We start from the raw sequence: 23,032 nt of genomic DNA on the forward strand, positions 1-23,032 counted from the left end.
TGAGTTCAAAACCACATCATCCCTCTCTGCTGTTTCTACATGAAGAACTCCCAATTACTGTTATCTTCCCTGTGAGTTCAGAACTGACGTTGCTAGTTAATGTTACACTATTTCATTACTTTATGTTTTACTCCTGTAATCACATCTTCCTTTTTGTATGATACTTCACTATTCCCTGCCTTGATGCTGCTTTCAGTGTTGTGCCAAGGATGGGTTTCATGAGCGTGGACTGCAGTATTTTATGTTCACTAATGTAAACAATGACTCTTGATGAACCACACTGTTTACCTCTTTACTCCCAAACATCCTTCCCTTCAGCCCTACCCATTTTCATTTGGTGTTTATGCTGTTCTCTTCCCTGGCATGATAGAACTCTGAGTCAGCTACAGCTTTGAAATAAGACAGACAAGACCTTCTTGTTGCAAACTGCCCCTAGAAGGTCACAAAATTTTGAACTCAAAAAATCAGCTTTAATTAGAATATGAATAATTAACTTCCAAAGCAGAGGCGATGCAATGTAGCTAGGCAAGATAGAGTAGTAAAAAAGGGCTAATTGATGTTTTTCTCCTGCCCACTTGGCCCTTGCAGAAAGCTCTTTCCTTCTGTGTTTATCCTTAGCTAGCTCAATGACTTCTCAGTTGCAGCAAATTGCCCAGTCAGCTCTTGCTGCCTGGAAACTCTGTCGCCTCTAAGACCTGCCTGTCCTCTCGCATGCTTATAGGGACATTTGAATTTCTTTTCTTGAGCTCCAGCTCCCAGCCCTGTGTATTGTCTCTCTCCTTCCTTGGCCTGTCCCTCACAGCACTCTCTCAAAGCTGCTGACCTTCAGGCATGTCTATTTGCCTCCAAAAGCAAGGACAAGTCTCTGCTCTTTCCAGGAGTTGTACCTCACCTACCCACACTTTTAACAGACTATAACATAAATGAAGAAGAAATAGCTAAAATAAATCATATGCTGTTTGTAATGTATTACTTATGGTTTCTTTATTAATCTCTGTTTGCCAGCTTAACTAATACTTACATATCTACAGAAGAACTTAAAAATATTGACTACGGTCCAGATAAATGAGATTTACTTCATTTAGTTTGGCCAAAGACCATCAAAGAATGCTTCCAGGTCAATCAAGAAGTCTCCTTAACAAACCATATTACATTTCATCTCAGTTACCTCTAAGTTCCTTCCAAGTTTGTTCTCCAGCTTGCTATGTTGGACTTTACACTAAGAAGCCTGAAATCGCTCACATCACTTTCCTAAATATAGATACCTCATTTGCTATCTTCAATTATGCAGAAGGGCTTGCTAAAATACTTACTGTGGGATTTAGAAACTCAGTACCAGCTCTGAGGAAATTATCTCACTACCTGACCTATGTTCTGTAAGCTTTTTCTCTACTGCAGTTGTGACAATTTCTAGTTTTAGATATGCATTCTTACTATCTGGTTTCATTTTGCATTACTTTTCTATATCATCAGTCTTGGAAGCTAACCAGAATTTATTTAGCTTTGTACCACACCACCATTATCTTGCTCTTTACCTCTTTAGTATTCTTCTGCCCCTGTTCTATAATAACTTATTTATATGGCTGGACAAATTTTCTGCCTGCTTTCTTTTAGAAAGCTGAATTCTGCTTGATTTTTTTTGGTCATTACCACAGCAAACTGCTTGACTTGGCATTTAACATATAGATGTCTGTGCTTTTTTCTATTATTTTTTTTTTAGTATCTTTTTTATCCTCAGACTTCCTTTCCCCTAAATATTCCAGTGAACCAGACAGCTTTTTGTCTAAGGTTTTCATTCATTGTGGAATACAGATTCCCGATTGTGTTAGTTCCGTTGATATGAAGAAAGTCCATTTTCAAGGTTTTCTGTGTGCCTTCATCCATCTGATTTTACTACGAAGTTTCTTTACCTTTTCAACACTTGATTATTCAAAACAGTTTTAGCTGTAGACCTGTTTTTATTCTTTTATTTTACTTGAACAGAAATAACCCATCACTTCTCAATCAAATATTATTTTCTACAACAAGCTGCTGAATTGTCTTATTTCTTGATAAAATCAGGTCTAAACGGGATATTTTTCCTTGTTTCAGTGACTATGTAATGAAGAAACCTGATAACTATCACACCCAGAAAAATGTTTTCCAAGCTGTTTCTATCAATGTCCTCTATGGAACAATTCTGGGTAATAATTCTCTCTCTGTTAATGGTTCAGATTTCCTATCCATATCCAAAACACACTGAGAGATTCTCTGCCAGACTGCTGGAATCAGTCCAGGGGAAGCTGTTCTACCATCTTTGTTTTATGTCCTTGTAAAAAATATACCTTAGGAGATAAAATGTGAAATAATTTTATTCCCACATAAGGAACTTTTTCCTGAGTGGAACTCATTTGGGTCTGGACTCTATATGGAGCTTTGACTAACACTAGACTGCACTGCAGGGCAAAATGGTTAACTCCAGGTCTGTCTTAGGTCGTTCATGTCTGAAATAGGCTGCTACAGTGGGAGCAGAGGATGCATCCTGGATCTTGGGGATAGCGATGGGCAGATATCTGTTTTGTCTCACATTACTGGAGTAATATGCCAACTTGAGGCTCAATGCCGTGATGATGAATAAAAATATTGAGGGATACCCTGAAATTCTGAGTTGGGCAGATCTCAAGATTTTAGTAGGTGTTTGTGTAAAGAATAAATGCAGAGATTTCCTTTGCATTTTAATAACCTCAGAGCAATTCTGTACGTGACTATTTAATGAGTGGGAACACCAGAATGCATTTGAGAGTGAGGGGGAGAGAAAACAAATATAAATAACATTGACCTTTATATTGCTGATTGCCTGGTATTGAGCCCTAAAAGCATGTGATGCAGTATTTGTCTCTCATCTAATTACAGATGAATGAAAACAAACTCCCTTTTTCTTAGTCATCTAAAAACATTCATTTTACATCCAATTACTCTTATCTGGAGTGGAGTTTTGTTATTTATTTTCCTTATGGTGAAATTATACCAGAAGTTTAAGTTGATCTAAGTTCACACTACTACGAAAGGGCTGACCCTTGCCTATACCTGCTAAAAGCCAACCCCACACCATCAACTCTTAATTTACAATCTCATTAGTGCTCATGCATTCTGGGTCGAATTTAGCCGGCTGAAATATTGTTCACTCAGTAAGCTACGATTAATTTTCAGGTCCCTGATTGGGTTCATCTTGTACCCACTTGCATACTAGAGCCAGCAACTCATAGCTGGCATCTGGGAAAAGGTGTGGATTAGCTTAATCTGATCTTGCAGATGACTTTTCAGAAAAGAATTGCATGAAAGTAGGATACCTCTGCCTCTGCTATAGTCCTATGCTTAGCTATTAGGTCCAATCTAATGTGCTATAAACATGTGCAAATACAGTGCATGGTGAAGGTTATATATGCCTAACTGTGACTGTGCTGCTTTAAAGGGATGTTCTTTACCACCCAAATCTGTGAACTCACAGATAGTTTACATACTATAACATGCATGAAGATACTGCTAGGCATCAGATTCACACGCCACACACACACACACACACACACACACCCCAACTGAACAATTTAGAAAGGACACTCTGGGTTGCTTTTATCTTCATGCCATCTTACGCCATCTTAATGCAGGTTCGTAAACCAAATGAGGTGTATAGCCATCACTTCTTGCTAAAATATATGTTTTGCAAGACATATACACTCTGCATCAGGAAAGAAATCAAGTGGAAAACTACAGACAGCACTAGATAAGACTTTCTTTTGACCTTTGTTGCCAAAGAAGAAGATTGCAGGCAGAAATCTGTTTTCTGGCCTTCTATAGAGAGCATTGCAAATTTAGGATGTGTTTCTGGAACTGCTAATGGCTGCTACAGGAGGTTGCTCTTCTCCTTGGACACTTCAGGATTTTTTGTATCAGTCATATTCACTGTATGTTAGGTGGTAGAAAGAAGAATGTCTCCAGAAACAGGGAGTTTTCTTTCTTGACTGGTTCTGTTTAGAAAAGATTTCCTGTGGCAAAGAGGAAGAGATTTGGGAGCTAGCCATTGCAGCATAAAGGATAGGATAAGTCTAGACCTTATATGATCTATTTTTATTTACACTGAAATTTTTTACACCTAAAATAGTTTGTTGCTTGCCATAGTTCTGCTACCTTGAAGCACAGCTATAGTCTACTGCGGGTGTTTGCTCTCTATTTCAGTACGTGTTGAAGGGAAAGCTCTTGCAACCTCTAAAGGAGGTCATACCCACTGCTGGGAACAAATGAGGGCACCTATATGCAAAGACTTTCTTCCTGCTGCCAGGAATTAGATTCAGCAATGCATATATATGCAAAGATCTTGTATGACCAGCATTCCTGCTTGAATGACTTCCTGCCTATCCTTTCCATTAAGTGACCTGGTTAAACATTTTCGTTTCCTAGGAAGCTTTACAAACTCTCTGTCAAGTAGCACAGTTGTTTAGCATTGACACAGTATGGAGAGCTGTGTTACAAATATGCATGCAGACATTACCAGTGGTTTGTGCAGTAAAGGTGTGTGGCCACTACAACAGGGTGTCCATGGGTCCTCAGTAACTGTTCTTTTGTAAATAGTCATCACAACTAGAAAATGACCTTTCTCTTATTGTTCTCTGCATTTCTTTAGTTAAGCATAGCTGACACAGTTTGTTTCTTTTTGACTGGGATACTGAATGGAAGTTTCATGGAAATTTGATTTAGAGAGGTACACTTGTGAGTAAATTTCATTTTTATGAATGCTGCAGGACTGTAGCACACAAGTGAAACTGAGTTGAGATGCCCTGGTTTAGGTGGGATGGCCTCAGTGCTTTGAGAGCTGGGGCTGATCTGAGCAAGACATCTTAGTTTTGAGACATTTTCAGATACTTTGGATACAAGCAGGTTACTGTTTGAAATGCCATTCCCAATAATACTTTGAGAGCTTTTTTAGACATGCATAAATACCTCCTTGTTCTTCTGGAATGGCTCGTGCTTGAAATGCAGGGAAGGATGTGCCTTCCTGTTACTGCAAAAGAATTAACAGACTTTATTATAGGTATCCAAAGCATTTCACAGTTAATTACTATCAAGGAGTATACACAGATCAATAAAGTAGGCTTTTTGTTAGAACCATCTATTTTTTTTCACCTGGATGAGCAAGCTAGAAGTCTGCATGGTCTTATTTGTATCCTGGCTGATGCAGTCACCACTACAGTATAACACCTGAGTCTGTAGGGATGCTTGTGCCTTGAGCATTTGTCATGTTGAGAGTAGTTTCTGTTTGGTGGGGCTGAAGGTTCCCTCTGCCTGACCCTGCAAGCGATGAGGGGATGTGGAAAGAAATGAACTAAAGATTTACTGTTGCTCCAGCAAGCCAAAGCTCCACTGAAAAATAATGCAGAAGGGGTAGCTGGAGCTGCCTGATAACTCATACAGATTCATGGGGAGACCGAAGCCAATGAATTTAATCTCTTGGTTCGTGGGTGGTGAGGAGCAGAGCCAGGACAGCATGCGATGTCATGCAGTGTGGCAAGAGAAGTAAGAAGAGGAAGAATATTAGTCTGGAAGCTGTTTTTAATTCTGAATATAGGCTGTTTTTTAGGGGGCGGGGGTTGCATTTATTTATTTTTTTTTAAATGGAGTTTTCATCTTGTGAGAGTCCAGGGAGGCTGAGAGGATAAGTTATGTCATTATACCCCATCTACCAGGTCTGAATGCGCAAATTCAGTTTGGATGGGTTATGATGATTTTACAAGCCATGTTGCTCTCTTTCCTGTGTAGCTCTGTATTTTGTCTGTGTTTTGGAAGCACAGTCTTCAATCACACACACACGCTCACACACATGCACAAAGACTGCAGATTTAAAAGCTGATTCATCTGAAAAAGGGGAGAAAACAAACTACTAGCCTTAAATTTGCTAGTCACTGCATTCTTTCCTCCCTCTCCTGGATGAAGGTCAGGTGAAAGACATCCTCCAGGCACGAGGGAAGGGGTAAAACTCCAGGCTGCCAAGATTCAAATGTGTGGTGTCATCCTGAGTATATACAGATGCTCAGAGGAGGCATGTCCCCCAGGTGTCCTCTGTTAAATTTCAAGGATTCAACTCAACTCCATCTTTTTTGTTGCACCCAGAAGCACAAAGTAGCCAAACTCAAGGGCAAGATTTATGTTAAAGACGCTCCAAGGGACCTGAAGTGGATTAACAGTTTAAAGAGAGAAAGCTGCAAAGGTGAGTTGTGTGAACAAAGCCTGATTGGCTTATTGACCCTTTGCAGTGCTACCACCGGGCTGACAAGGAGCAATCCCATAATTTTTATACCTAGGAAAGAGGAATGCTGTGAAGTACTTAAGCAGAGAGCCCCAAAAAGGCCATAGGTATTGAGGTCCTGAACTTAAATTTGAAGAGGAGAGCTTGAGGAGTTTCAGAGAAGGATCCACAGAAAGCTCTCAGAGTAAGCAGCAAGTAAATGGATTTGTTCATGAAGGAGCTGGCTGCCAACCAGGGCATGAAATTCTCAACACCTCCCCTTGCCAAGGACTGCTGGGAATAATTACTGCCTAATGACCAGGTCACTCCACCTGCCACAGGGGTGAGAGTGAAATGAGGAAGGCACTGGAATTTGCTTTCTTTATTCCATTCTTGTACCATGAAGTCATTATGTCAAATGATGTGTTGCCATGTCTGCCTTGACTGTGAAGAAGATGATAGCCACCACTCCACTCTGCGCTGAGACCAAGACTGCCTGCAGATCCATTGAAAACTGGAATGGAACAAGCCATGGAGGGCAGTCAGGTGGAAAGACATTTGGAATTTGCCTTCTCAGCCTGAGGCAGGTGTTTGGCTGCCCAGCTGTGCCCATACTGAGATACTTCTCACCCTGCAGAGGTGAACACTGCTAAAACTAAAGTGTGTTTCAGTCACTGTAGGCTTCCTTCAGATGTGCAGGAAAGAGTCATTTCCAGACAACAACTCATCCAAACTATTTTGGACATCTCCTTTAGACACCTGTCTAGGAGATACAAAATTCCCATGTGAGGTATTTGATTTGATTTGAAGTAGGACTCCTTGAATATCATTCTGGTTGGTGTTCTTGAGGACTGAGACTAGAGATGCCTGGAGAAAAGCATGACCAATTTTAATCTGCTGCATTTTGATGACAAGTGACTCTGGGGATGAAATGGAACAGTTTGCCACAAAAGCATCCTTCTAATCAAAGTACTTGGGACTTAAAAAAAAAAATGGAAAAATTTCAAATTAAAGGTATTTTCAATTTTTAAAAGGATTAATTCTAAACTAAACTATGCTTAACTATAATTTGATAAAGCATTGACGAAAACATAAAGGTGATTTTCTATATGTTTTTTCTCCCAGAAAATAAACCTACTTTCCAAACTTCCCATCATTGGATAGATTCTATTCTTATCTACATCCACCCAGATCTGCTGGTTCTTTACTACAGGGGTAACTGCAACACAGTTTAGCCCTTGGATTTAGAGTTAAGCCAGAATCAGTATCAAAGACATGGTCAAAATCTCCTTTCAATTACCTCCACACAAGTCTCTCCTTCACAGAATAAATGATTTTTATTGCTTTGTGGGTTTTTCCAAGCCCTGAGCATTATTGTGCCGTGGGTTTTGTGCTTTGAAATAGGTTACAGGATAAGGAATCATAAATATTCATTCTGTAGCAGCATCCTCTGAACAGCTTCCTCACTGCTGCTGTCTGGGGTCTGCCCATAATCGCATGCCGTCAGGCTCCCTGCCCTTTGCCCTTCTCGCTCGATCAGGACAGGCAATAAGGCAAAATAATGAAGCAGGGGCTTTTAAATGTTGATTTCTGTGCATGGGGTACACCATATGGTGTTGCTTTCAGGAAAAAAAAAAAAAAAAAAAGCTTTGAAAGAGGCATTTTCAACTGATGAAATGTCATCGGTAAACTACGGAAAAGCAATTGCTTGCTGTGGGTTCCTGGACCAAAGAATATGCTGAAACACACTATGGCATAGCGATGGGAAAAACAGAATGTACAACTGCTGTATACAAAAAGACCTTTCTTGGGAAGAATTTAAAGATGATTTGCTGGTAGAATGCAGCAATTAATGTCTAGCCGTGCTTTGTATTCAAATAGGGAAGGAATGCTCTGAAGGACAAGGAAATGGTATTTGAACATACAGAAAAGCCTCTCATTGATCTTCTAACCTTTTGGGGATATATAGTATATGCAAGCCGAGAAAGTTGCTTTTGAAAGGGAATTGAAAACTCTTGGCTGTAACGAAAGGCTTTTTAAACTGCTTTACTGAAATCATTCCTTCTGTTTAGTTGATGGTTAGCTGTCCATCAGCTGTGCAGGATGGCTGGGGCACATACTCCAATTACAACACCCGGCTCTGAAGCATCCCTGTGAAGTACTGCATACTGAATGCCAGCCCCATGAAAGCAGTCCTCTCTGCTGTTTGCAATATTTTTGGTTGCTGTGGGCTTAACTGTTTACGGCATTTTGCCTAGCTGTGCTCTGTATCAGTCGCTGTCTGACTTGCAAGACATGGTTGTTACTGAGCTGCTGTGGAGCTACAGAAAGCAAACGGGAAAAGCATGAACTAATGCAAAGCCTAAATACCTAATTTATCACCTAATAATCAGAAATACCTAAAGTTTCTTTCAAATCAGACACCTTGAGGAAATTTTCTCCTGCACTTTGAAATGTGACTTTTGCCATGTCACAGGCAGAAAGGGAAACCCAGAGGCCTCTTCTGTGCAGAACTTCTAGATGGAATTGCCTTCAAAAGTGAGGAGTGCACAAAGGTACTTCTTCATCCTCTTGATGTGCTGTGAGCTACCAGCAGATTTTTGTTGTCTTTTTTCAACTTCTGTAAATTCAGACTGACCTTCAAGTCTTTTCTTTTACTCTTTTGAGCTGTGAAAATATCTCATAACACTGTCTTCTCCAATGCAGTGCATACATGATTATAATCCCAACAAGTCACATTTAGTTCAAGCATTAGAGGGTTCTCTCTGCACTCCTCATTTCTTTCCCAGGATTTTCGCCATTTAAAATTGTATTTCAAAAAACCACAACAGTTCCCAAATATGAGAGCACTCTTGAATTGACTGCTGCAGTTTCAGATGTGATACCAAAACAAATACCTTCTGAGCTCATATTTTTGTCATTTAAAGTTTCACACACTACTTCACACACTCCAAGGACAACTCACACACTAGCATACTCCATGTCAATGGAATTATGAAGTGTCCGTTTTGGAGAAGTTACCAGTTTCTAAAGACCCATACTGAGTCACAGGGGCTGCTGTTCTTCTGAATACATCAATGCTCCAATAAATGGTAAAGCAGAAACAGAGAACCCATATGGCTCTTAAAGAAAACACCGAGTAACACATTTGCTGTGCAGATTATAACACTGTTAAAACAAATTATGAAACCATGTAACTGTAAGAATAGTCCTTATGAGAGCAGTCTCCTTGGTTTCGGTGTGATGGTTCACACAGGAGTTTGCAGAAGGTGGCAGTTGCTGGAGTTATTACTAGATTTGTAATTCCCGAGTACTCTTTCTGTTAGCTCTGCATGCAAACTCACATTGCAGATGCACTGTAAACTGACTATAGATGCTAGGAAATAGAAATACATATTTAATTAAGAGGGTGACAGTATGTTACCCCTTTAGGTTGTCTTTTATTTGGTATGCTAACAGAATGCATGAGCTTTCTGAAGGTGTTAGCAGTGCTTGGTATATAATCCTCACCGCTCAGCTATAAGTGCATGAACCCTAAATGAGAAACTGAATTTGCTATATTAGCAGGTATATGGCCTCACAGTAAAAGTCAAGAATGTTGCATGCCTCGTTGTTTATCTTGGCAATTGTACAATACCATTTTTGCCTTAGGAAGTACTGGTAGATTGGTAGGATCTCGATCTGCAGTGCTTTGCTGTTAAATCCTTGCTCTGAAGATAAGAGATGTTCCCTGTATTTTTCAACTTTTTTTTTTTTTTTTTTTAATTACAATGTGTGCACGTTAATGATGCCCTGCTGTTTGTGCTTTCCAGCCTGTCATCAAAAGCAAACGCCAGCAATAAGACTAAGCTCTGGAAAAGTTTCAAAAGTTAACCCTTTCATTTGGCCGCAGTTTCTTACAGGCTTAGCATCACTAGCCTTCCCCACCTGTGGGCTGGACTCACTTTATTTTAACATCTAACATACAAGGCAGTTTCTGCTTCTAACTTTTAACCAGTCGGCATGATTGCATTTTATCCCAAATTCCTTTACGGCCTTCTTTATGCCTCGGCCCGCATTGATATTTTCTCTACAGCACACCTAAGTAATTTGCCGTGCATTGCCTCAGGACTACATATTCTTTAATTAATATCCCATTTTGTGTCTTTATCTCTCTCTATAGCCTCTGGGACTTGCAAGATTTCAGAGTAGTACACTGCAGAATTTCTCATTTCACTACATCTAGGATCCCCTTTCTCCTCTAGAAGTAACCATAAGAATAGTAATAATAGTAATAATAACAGTAATAGAAATAACGACAATAATAATAATAATAATAAAAACAACAATAGTAATAATAGTGATAATAATAGTAAAGCAATGATTATATCAATTATAAATGAAAGACTAGTTATGACTAATTACTTCATTAAGTGAATTACTATTAACCCCCAAATCCTTCAGAGTAATTTTGGAAAAGGAAACAAACCGGTAATGTGCCTTCAAAAATACATATTTCAGTTTCTAGAAAAGTGAAATGTGAAAATCATTGTTCCCAGCACTGAAATGAATTTTATTTTTTCAAAAAATAGGATCACATATCAGAATTAGCAATCAATAAACTGCTCTAATATTTAAGAAACATTTGTTTTATATACATGTAAGGATGTGTCGGATCACGGTAGAAGTGCAGTAAAGACAAGTAAATGATTCTGTGCTTTTGCACAAAGCTTGTTTAAGAGTATTTTAGTTTTGAAAGTCTTTATCTAGACTGATTAAAGGTAGGTAGGCATTGAAATTCAAAGTCTATAGGAACATCTGGGTGTAAAATAAGTGGAATTTATATTTCTCAGGTTTTAGTTTCACACTGACCATCCTTAAATAATAAAATCCCTTTCTTTAAATAATTGCTGCCCTACTACTAGGAATATGACAGGGAAAAGAAAAACGATCATTAGAAAAAGACCATGTAGATCCAGTCTCTGCATTACTGTTATCATTAAAGATGAGGCAGTGCTGTGAAGAAGCTCTGGCACTGTAAAGTACACACATAGTGATACAACAAATGAGTCCCTGTGTAGCAAAAAAGAGCATAAGAAGTCATAGTAAACTGGCTTCAATATGGAAGGTTATCTTGGGAGTGCTTATTCTCTGCTTTTACCCATAGGTTTGTGCATCAGGTCTCCCCTACTGCATTCTTTATTCCATTTTTGCTGCGTGAATTTGTAATATATCAATACTGATTAAAGGAAAAGACCCTGATTTTTTTTTTCAGGGAAACTTCTGGTGTATGTCAAATGAGTGTAGATGGTGTCAAAACCTTTGACTCCTGGAAGTCCTAGAGACAGGCAATAAAGCATTACCTGAGACTTTTGAAATAAATCCTTCTGTTACTTATTTTACACTTGTGATCCCTATTTTGAAGTGAAATTGAGGTTGCTCAACAGAAAAAATGGACATGGATGGGGAACAGAAGTACAATGAATCCTACTGCTTTTATTTTTATTTTTATGCACCCTGGATAAAAAGTTGGGATTCATCTCAACAAGGTATAAACAATGTATCTGTCTATAGTTAAGCTTATTATATATAAAAAAAAAATCCTATTTAGACCTTTTCTCTACTGAGAATGAAAAAGACGTTTTATGGTGAAATTAATCTCCTTAAAAGCAGATGTACTACTTAAATCAGAAGATTCACTTTAAAAGTGCCTCTTTCTCTACATTAGGTATAAAAGGTTGACAGGTGACCATCTCATTGATGGTCCCTGACATCTGGGAGGTGTGTCATCTAAGGGACCAAAAGTTCAGTGGAGCCATGTGGGCTACTGGATACAGAGCACCTACAAACTCAGTTTACACACTTGGAGTGAATATTATGTTGGAATAAACCACACAGAAAGCTCTTACAATTTCAGCAGCGGCTTCTTTGCCTTTCATTGTGCTTTTATTAGCAGAATATAAAGTGTTGGCTTAATCAGTCATTCTCTTCTCTTGTTCAGCAACGTAACGATAGGTAGCTTATATACAGGTAAAGTAGCATAAACATCTTGGAAAACTCTGTGCTTAAAATTATTTATTCTGCCTTGGCTGGCTTCTTTGCTGGCTACCCTGTTGCACCCTAACACTAGTTGCCTGTGCCCTATCCAGTCCCATGCTGTGTTGTTGTACCTTGTCTGTGGCAGGTTAACTGAAAATATGAAGTTGTATTTATGGACAGTGGAGCATTCAATGGCTTTGATCATATTAAAAATTCATTCATTTTGTCAATGCACGTCATTTTTAGGCAGTATGAATTTTAGTAAGGAATTTGTCCCCAGTAACAAATTTCAGCAAAGTGTGCATTCTCCAAAGAAATCTTAGCACGTTTTTTCTTCCTTCAGTACAGATCTCAGCAAGTTGGTTCTGTATCAGTGAAAGCTTTAACAAGTCCCTTTTGTTAGCACAAACCTAGCAATAAAACCACCTTGTGGCAAACAGCCATCCCTATATAATGAATACTCTTAACTACCACCAGCACTGTTTTATCTTCAAATATACCTGAAATTCATTATTGGCAAAGCAAATGTACAGTTTTTATAAAACACAATTTAAAGTGTATATTGTGCTGCAGGAAAGTTTTCACATTGCAAGGCAGGATGTCTTTGTCCATGTTTCTGAATAAGTGGCAATGTTTTTCCAGCTCAATAAGCATCAGAAGATATTGCCTTAATGATAACAGGACTTGGAGGCCATCTGAAGTAGGATGTGAGCCCTGTTTTACAGTGGAACACTTGTAATGCATAAGCTCCAAAAAAAGGAGACATCTGCCCCAAATCCTAACTTCCTGGTGAATTCTTCCACTGAATAAGCTATGAACTGCAATGAAGTAAAAGCCAGTTGTTTATTTGAATGAAGCTGCTGTGTGGTATTCAGTGTGAAGAGGTTACATGAGGCATCTTAGTTAATATTATTTCCTGGTGCCTTTTTGTCGCCACATTTTTATCTTGTAGAAAGACCCTAAGTCTTAATATTAGGAATATTTTGTAAAGCAGGTTCACTTTGCTGCAGATGAGAATATTATCATTAACACTGGCTTGTTATATTTAAATAATCCTTTATGTCAGTGTGTACATTTTGTATAACATGTTTATTACCAGCTAATGAGCGAAATGTATCCTGCGTTCTTGGTAGAGGTCACTGATTTGCATGTAGTGCTGGGTTATTGTGAATTTCAAAACCACAGAAACAAATAGCCTGGATACTTCCTAGTGTTAACTACAGTGGTTATCATTCACTCCAGCTTACCTTAGACATAACTTGAGGTCTAGAAGTCATTTCATTTCTGTTTCTCCCTTTGACCAAACCACAGAATGTAATAGTGCAGGTTTTGAAGATGTGTATATTACCTTCTTTCCAAGCACAGTTTTTGCTTTCCCAAGTTTCAACACTGAAACTGTTACGAAGACCAGACAGTTTAATTATTCAGTTTCAATTGACCAATCTTTAACCTCAAACTCTGCCACACTGATGCCATCCTAGAAGAACTATCTAAAAGTTCAGTTCATTTTGGAAGGGTGCAAAAATTCATCCATGTATTTCTGTTGTTGGGCAATGAGTGCTAGGCTTGTCCTGAAGGCAGTCTGATGGCCCATGGATCCCAGCTAGTCCTACTTCTGCTGGATCTTTCCTGTGAAAAGTGCACACTACTTCTATAATAGGATGTACATGAGGAGAGAAAGACTTCTTGCCTGATTTGTACTAAATCAGTTCCTAAGACTGCTGGCTGCAAATAGAGACACATAAACTTGGTAGGAAACTGCCTAGAAAATGATGGTCCTCGAGTGTAGGAGAGAGGGAATGGAATACATTTCACATATGACCATCCCCTAGTAAACACATTACAGAAAGGCACTTAAATGACGTGTGGTAATGAGAGCAGGACAAAGAAAGAGCTAGTTTTACATGGGTATTTACCACTGGATTTGGGGATAAATGTTTCTGTGAAATCTCTACTGTCCTGACATTTATATCATGGTTTGAAAGAGGTTGTTAAGCTAAACAAATTATAGGTTTTAGAAGATATCCCTAATAAAACTACCTTATTTTTCTCCCCTTCTATGCTATCAAATCTTGCTCTATTTCTTTGGTTTCGATGAGCTTGTGCTCTTAGTCCTCCTGTCTCTGAGCCCAGATGTTCTTAAAGATGTTTAATGTCTTTAGATCAGGAGGCTATTCAAAAACTTAATGGCAGCATGCTTAATTTTCTTTTATTTTCAACACATTTCAGATTCCCTTTCAGACTTCATAGTATTTCAGAATTATATCTTGTTGCTTTCCTGTTACGTAAAAAACACAGAATTAAAAGTGGACTCAGAATAATTCTATCATTTAAGTAAATGCAAATTCTAAGAGCTTTGTTTATACACAGCTTCTCTAACTTCTTTTCTAGATTTAAATTGAGAAAACAATGGAGTCAGCAGAGTGCTCAAAAATATTTCAATGTTTATTACTTACAGTGATTTGCAAAATCTTCAGTTAGCAAATTCTCTTAGATGTCATTTGGGATTCTTCCCGTATCACTGTTAAACTACAAGTTTCATTCTGCATGGAGGCCTTCCTACCAACTGTGATGATTTTTCTTATTAATATCAGGTTAAAGTTCAGAGTGGAAAAAACAGTGGTTGTCTTTGGGCACCCAGAGTTGGAGTGAGGTTGGGATGACCTCAGAGTAAAAGCCATGTGATGACATTGAGCAACGGGGAGCTTTAACAGAGGATTGTAAAAGAGGGAAGGAGTAACTCACCGGCCTAGGGGAAGAGACCAAAAGATGGTTGGTGCTGGCGAAGGACCCTCTGCGGTCTTGAAAAAGAGTGTGCTGTGGAGAAAATGAAATCTTCCAAACACAACGCTGTAAAATATTCTGCCTCAGTTCTGTCCCCCTCAAGTATCCTTTGACTCAGTTCAAAACAGTCCATATAGACACTTTCTTGCTGCATCTACTTCTAGATCTATCAAGTCATTCCTGTGTCATTCACTCCATATATTCCTTTATTCCTTGAAATTAATGTGCATTTGTGTCAGAACCTCTGAGGTGCTTATATGTCCTTTCAGCTACTTTGCTTCCCAAACGGTGGCAAGCCAGTACGCCTGGCAGGTGGCATTTTTGGAAGGTGGATTGTTTGAACAGTGAGAGAACTGCGTGTGGTCAGTATGGTCTTGTGGTTTCCCACTCCCACAGGAGAACAAGAAAATGTTTTCTTGACTCTTACTGTGCAAAACTTGTAGATGCCAGGTCCCAGACAAACAAAAGACAGTACAGCTTCATGCTGGGTAACTGTGGCACAAATTTCCACATAATGTTGTGGGTTAAGCAATTAGACAGATTCACTGAGGGAAAACGCACAGCAGGAGCAACTACAAAGTTAATGTTTTGGGTCAGGAATCTCCTAAGCCATGAATCACCGGACAATGGGTAAATACTCTAAAAAGGAGTTACTTTTTTTTAATTGTGTTCCTGTATTCCTCTTTTGGCATCCACTAGTGTCACCAGGGAGCTGAGGCAGGGTGTGGAGCTATAAGGTACAGCTATTTTCATGTATTGGTGAGCATAAAAGTACCCTTGCCTTTGGGTGAAGTCATAGCTTCTGTTGAATTGGGAGCTCTGCGGGAAATGTCAGTAATCCTGACATTTGGAGAGAAGCGTCAGGTCCCATGTCACATGTCCCTGTGGGAATTAGAAGCCTTAGATTTCCTACGAATATTTTCTTTCTGATTTCGGAAGGAAAAATGCCCTTCAGCAGTAACCCTTGAAACATTTCCATCCTTTCCCTGCAAAATAATATTTTCTTCATTTTAAATCTCTCTGTGCTGCTTCAAATCAACTCCATAGCAAAGTAGGTATTTTTATTGTGCTAAGACAGCTGGTGGCCCAGCTCGTATTGTGTGCTGGCTCTCACTGCTCTGTGCCACAGAAGAATTTGAAACGATCCCACAAGCATTCACCAACAGAAGGACATACTCTGGAAAAGCATCTACCTAGCTTCTCTTTGTTATAAATAAGGCCATCCCTGAAACAGGGGGATCTGAGCCCCCTTCAGCATGTTTAGGCATATTTTGTAACTTTGGTATTGTAAGCTGTACATCTTTGTTAACTATATATTCAGACTGGTTTTCTGATTTTGCTAAGATCTTAGCTGTCTATTGTTTTCACTTTGCTTCTTGTCTCTTTTAATCTCTTCTGGAACGTTTACTTCTTTTGAATGGCAATATATACCTCATTATTTTTTTTTTCCTTATTTGCTCATCCCTTCTCAGAAAGTGCTTGCATAAACAAAATAGAGACAGCCGATATTAGAAATTATGCTTAAGGGAAAATCTTCCAAATGGAGAAGTATGCCATCAATTCAACCCCAAACTGTCCCCTTGTAAAGAACCATAGAAGCAGTCTGAAGCAGGAAATCATATTCAAGGAAAAGAGTCTTCCAGCTTCTGTGGAATTATTATTTAAAACATAAGCAAATTTACTTAATGCTTATAATAAAGTTTATACATTATTTAGATATTTTATGTGTTGAACTGAAAGCAAAATTTTATTTCATTTTGTTATAAAATACTTCTAAGACTAAAGAGCTTTCTTTTTACACTGCGTTTTTATCTTTATAAGAGACCGGTCTTCTGAACAGGCTCTCTGCTGCATACAATTTTGAATAATGACGTCATTGCACACAATGTGTAACTCACATTAGAATTCATAAGTATTATCCATGCAAATGCTCATTGCAGGGGAAAGAGACTATATCATATTTGTCTTATTTTCCTTTCCTGAAAAAGGCCTAGATGGAAAGGAACTAGAAAAGCTTATTCGTTGGTCAACACTGCTACGTTTCATAGTATAAATGCTAAAGGGGCCTATCGGAGAGGTATATAAATTTATTCATAGTGCTGAAGCTTTTGAGAAAGCATAAAATGGAGGAAATTGAGCACAGAGCTTGATTTGTTCAGAAAAAGGATCAAAGTTAAACCTTATTAACTTAATAATACACTTGCTAAGAAGCCGCTCAAGGAACAGAAAAAGCCAGGGCTACATGGACATGGGATTCACTCGCTAAGATGATAAAGATACAGATAAAGGAAAATGAGAAAGTGTTCAGAATGAGCCCAAAAGAAAAAACACTATTTATGAGTTTATATGTGATCAAAGCATGAGTTCAGAAGCAGAGAAAAATGCCTTCTTTCCAAGGGAGAACTCACTCGTTCCATGTCTCAATGTCATCAACTTTCCTAAACATAAAAGCCATTTTATTATGCGTATGAATAATATAATCTTCCAGTTGGGTGCTTATGTCTTCAAATAAAAATCTGAGTTAGTGTACATGTTGACTGTGACTTAGAAATCATTTTACTCCAAGCATCACAATCATTGATTCTTCTAAATATAGCAGATATGTATTTTATTATGGAATGGAATGACATTTCCTAGCTGGGTGCTTATGTCTTAAAACTGAAATCTACATTTTCACATTTGAAGGCTGACAGCTGCAGAGGCTCCAGGAACTCAGACTCATACCCTTGATACGGAGGCTTTGCGCTAAATACTCGTACTGACAAGCTTTCGTGTTTGCGCTCTATCTATAATGCTGTCAGTTCAGGCAGCTGCTGCAGCAAAGCGGCGGTAGCAGGCTGCTGCAAAGCTTCTTTAAAGCCACTACAGATTCCTGGGGTGCAGGTGAGGGGGTGGTAGGAAAATGCTGTATGTGTGTGTGTGTGTGTGTGTGTGTGTATATATATGGAGTCTATAATGGAGAATTTTGAAAGGACCCTGCTCAAGAGCTCGTGTAAACCGTATGTGAGCTTCTGCCATAGAAGCTGTGCAGCTCAAATTCTGCAAGGAAAAGAGCTTAATGAATCAACACATAATTCTGTCCCCAATTTGCAGCTGAAATAAGCATGGTCCCGAGGATGTGGAGCACCACCTTTAACTAAATGCCTGTCTCTGCAGTTCTGGTGGCTCAGAAGTTGAACTCGCAAGGGGAAATTATTTCTCTTTTGCTTCAAAGGCTTACGAGGCCCTGTAAGAGGATGGGGGTGAAATGCAATACTCCCTGGAACATTCTGGTTTGAACCTGTTGTTGTTTATCAGTTTGGCTGGCAGCCTGCTGGGACAGAAACAAAGAGTCTTCCCTGCCTCTTGCATTAGCCTTCTCCTCCCATGTTCATTAATTTACCTTGGTCATAAAGACTCATTCCCAGCTCTAGCTCTGTGTTGTCCTTTATCCCCATGAAAGAGCACTAAGAGGTCTGTCGGCTTTGCTCTTATTTTACCTTTTTCTTCTCTCCTCTTCTCGCTTCATCATATTCAACCAGAGACTGTCAAATTGGAGGATCTGAGAGGTGGAACAAATGCCTCCATATTCTTTCCTCCATAAAGCAATATGACATATCAGCATCCCTACTGAAAAACTGATGACAGACTGTGTTGCCTGGATTTGCTGTAGATAGTCCTTTCCTCCAGTGGGTAAGACCAAACCCAAGGAGGACAGTTCTGCAGAAACCATAGTAACTAAGGGATACTAGGGGGTGGCTTGGTGGCTTGGCCAGAGCAGAGGTAGACACTATTTCTTTTAAGTTCATTGGAATTCAAATCCATTAAAATGACACTGGCTTCAAAGCTGGGAATCCTATCTTTGCTAACCTGGAGGGCAGAGTCCAGATTTTCTCCCAGGGTGTCTGCAGAATGCAAAAAGGAAACTTTTAAACTGTGAACTTCTGCCTTCACCTCCTGTTTGCCTCTTATCCTTTGGCATGGGCAGGAAAAGTGGAAACATCTCGAAATCACAGAAAGTAATGTTCAGGCTACTGAGATAAGCCTTCTGTCATTCTCGCTGTCATATTTTTCTCACATATCCAATGCCAGTTTTGACCCACATTCAGGTTTTGGCAGATTGGAAAACATGTAACTAGTGGACTATGAAATTGTTGCAGGTGTAATTAAAAATATATTAGATCAGTAAAAATAGATTCATGCATTGGCATTTGATACTGATGCCTGTCAGCCTGCAAACAGGAAACCTTCCTCTTAACACCTTGTCTCTTTCCTTCCAGCCTGGAATACAGAAGTCCAGATTTACAGATCGCATCTTCATAACTTCTACAGCTGGATAACAAGTTTGTTCAGCAAATATATTTACCCTGCTCCTTCGTATATATGTTTAAATTGTCTGTTACACACTCTTATTTCTATAAATGTGCTTCCTATTTGTATTTAGAAGGCAAATCCCATGTGTAAACCAGTTCAAGCTTTATCAGTTAATCACAAGTTATTCCTTCTGACTTTCCTCTGAGCATCCTAGAGTTTGGTAACAGGGTCATGTGAGTAGTAATGTGGCATCATTTATCCTTCTAGTTTGAGTGGCTGATGATTATGTAAAGAACATTGTTCAGACTATCAGGGTTTTTTTTAATACATCTTGCTGTCTTAACAATGAATTTGAGAGGGCTAGAAAAGGATTAGTTCTGTTACTCATACCTGCAGCGAGGTCCTGGAAGGAACTGGAAGGAACTTTCCAACAGAGAAAGCAGTTTTGCTTCTTTTCCTGTGAATTTTTCTTTTCACTGATGTTTTTATGCACCAATTTCTATGCTTTCATTTTCCCCTGACATTTCGTATTCATTATCATATCTTCAAACTTCCTTCCAGGTGTGTTACTCATTCCACCACCTTTCTGACAGCACACTTCGCCAGTTTTCTGTCTGACTCCTGTTTAATTTCTCATTCAAATTCCTTTTGCAAGGCATTCTGCCACTGAGATACAGCAGTTCTGCACTTGTTTGTTTTTTCCTTTCTTCTTTCCACCCTTCAGTTCTTGTGTTTGTTCTGACCAAAGCCAGTCAAATGTTATTTCTAAATTATATTTTTAAAGTAAGTTGGCTATAGTATTCCAAACAGAGTGTTTGTACACCATACATTGGGAAACATATTTGCAAGTAATGAGCTGCTATTTTGCTAAAATTCTTCTAGGAAATGATTTTTAAATGAACAGAGAACTATTACTTGAAACACTGTATAAAGTAAACCTTTCCTACAAGTGCATTATCTAAATTGAGGACTATTTCATTAACCGGAGTAAAGAGGTTGAGTAAGAACATTTGAATTTTGTAATATGAGGTCCATATATACTTTTGTACTGAAAAAAATAGGGTATTTTGTGATTTATTATGCACAGACAGTCCTTGAGCAGCAGAAGTGTTTGTCATGTGCACTCTCCCTTACCACCCGACATAAATATCTGTGACAACTAAGTACATGCTTTTATTATGTTTTTCAAAATGAAAATGACTGTGGAGATTATTAGTCTCTTCGGCAGTCATGAACCTCTTGGCATGATAGGGTAGTTATTTTGTAACTCATCGCTCTCCCTGACTGGAGATTTTCAGAGCCGTCAATTCATCTTCCATCAGGACTCATTTACATTGTGACATCCCTCCAAGACTTGATGCTCACTCTTGTTTTATGTTCAACGTGATTATGTTCACCTCATGAAGATTCATTCTGCATGCAGTTCCATGGGCTGGATGTCACTCCGTAGTGCTGCGTGTGAGAGAGACTCCTTTGTTGTGAAGTACCTATTCCGCAGCATGAGACATAAAACCGTCACACCCCTGGCTACCAATGCATTTTTCTCTTTGTTGGGGACTTCAGTGGGTTTGCGTGTGTGTCTTCCTCAGCATTTGTACATCATCAAAAAAGTCAGAGTCTTCAGAAAATAGTTATTGAAGAGATTTCAAACACTAACCAAACCAGCCAGCCTGCGAGGAGGATGGCTGAGCCTATGTAATTTCTGGAAGAAACACGTCCAACTTGTCCTTAAGACCCTTTGGCATTTAAATTCAGGTGATGTGATGAGCACAAACAAGGGAATGCAGATTCATCTAGCTTTCTGATGGCTTTCAGCAGTGCTGTTTGTTTTAATCTGTTGCCTGGAACTTTGTCCTCATATACAGAAGGTGAGCAGCAGTGCTTACTCTACCTCAGCAATTTTTCCTTTGTGATTTCAATTAGCAGTACTCTAGTTATAGCTCCTCCCCTTTCTTTTGGTGTAGACAATGGTCACCTACATCTCACTTAAAGCCCAATTTTTCAAAATGTTATGAAGTCCAAAACCTACCATACCAAACAGCAATACTTCTCTTTTATATAGGTCATGGATGCTTTAATTTGAATAAGGACTACATGTTGCACTGGTGGCGTAGAGGAAATAAAAATATGTCTTGACGAAGACTGGAAGTCAAGGACAGAGATAATACCGGATTCTGTGCCATGGTAGACTATTGCATGGTCACATGAATAGCCAACTGAAATATTCAATATAAATCATTTTTTTCCTCATCTCATTCGCTGTAATGGATCCTTAGTTTTAACTGACTTTAGATGCTGATATTGGACATTTCATCCTCTACCAGCAGCTGCTCTCCTCAGTGAAACTTTTGTTTGCTTTTCCAAATTCAAGGCTTGGATTTCTTGTGGGACCACAGATATTAATAGCTCCTCCTCCCTCTCCCAAGCAGTAGCTATTTGGCTTTTCAGCTCTCCTCTTTGATTTATGGCTGCATCCATTCCTGCTTTTGCCAACTTCCTCTGCCCTACTCTGATCTCCAGTCATTAGACACATTCAGTGATACTAGATGAGCACTTCTGATTGGAAAATCTTTGCAAATCATTATTTATACACATCTCCTGGACCTTGTCCCATTTTACAAACAATCTTGGAAACTGAAAATGTATGCATGAAAAATTGCAAAGCAAATCTTAAGACTTCATTTCAACGAGTCTTTGTCTGCCTCTTTGTGGCATTTGACTAGCCAATATCAGCAGATTTTTCTTCCACTACCGTGCTATAAAACCTCCTTTGTACTGCTTACCCTGTAGGTCAAAAAGGACTGGAAAGCATCCAAAAGGAACTGGGCATTTTCTAGGGAAAATGTAATGACATATCTGAAGAAAAGATATTAACTGATGTTCAGAAATACCTGCTCTCAGTTTCAGTGTTTGCACCAAAAATTGCTTTTGTCAGGGTTTTGTACTTGTTATTTTTGAGGGATTAAAAAGGTTTTTTTAGGATGTTTCATTTTGAGACTTTTCCTCACTAGGATGAGACCTTTGAGGTATTGCACTGAGATATTGATCAGACTCTTATTACCATTCTATGTTATTTTCATCATTTGGGGAAGAATTTGTGCTGAAAGGAAAGATAAAAAGAAAAATTAACTTGGTCCAGTGATGAGCTGTGTGTTCTGCATTGAAATGAAAGCAGTCCCAGACTGGCTTCCAAAATGGCTCTTGTACCAGCACCAGACTGGTACCAGATTAGGTACCGTTCATTTCACTGGGCAGCATGTTTCATTGGGCAGCAGGACCGATCTGTATTATAAAAGAAAAGTGATACAAAATTGTTAAAAAATAAACATTAAACAACAATAAAAATATGGCAGTCTTGGGAATTGGACCCCTGTGAACCTCATGAGGTTCAACAAGACCAAGTGTAAGGTCCTACACCTGGGTCAGGGCAAACTCTGCTATCAGTACAGGCTGAGGAATGAAGGGGTTGAGAGCAGCCCTATGGAGAATGTTCCAGCAGTGTGCACTTGCAACCCAGAAAGCCAAATGTATTCTGGGCTGCATCAAAAGAAGCATGGCCAGCGGGTCAAGTAAGGTTTCTGCCCCTCTACTCCATCCTGGTGAGACCCCACCTGGAGTACTGCATTCAGCTCTGGAACCCTCAGCACAGGAAAGATATGGACCTGTTGGAGCAGGTCCAGA

This window comes from Falco cherrug, chromosome 5 (assembly GCF_023634085.1).
Source record: "Falco cherrug isolate bFalChe1 chromosome 5, bFalChe1.pri, whole genome shotgun sequence".
Classification (NCBI taxonomy): Eukaryota; Metazoa; Chordata; class Aves; order Falconiformes; family Falconidae; genus Falco; species Falco cherrug.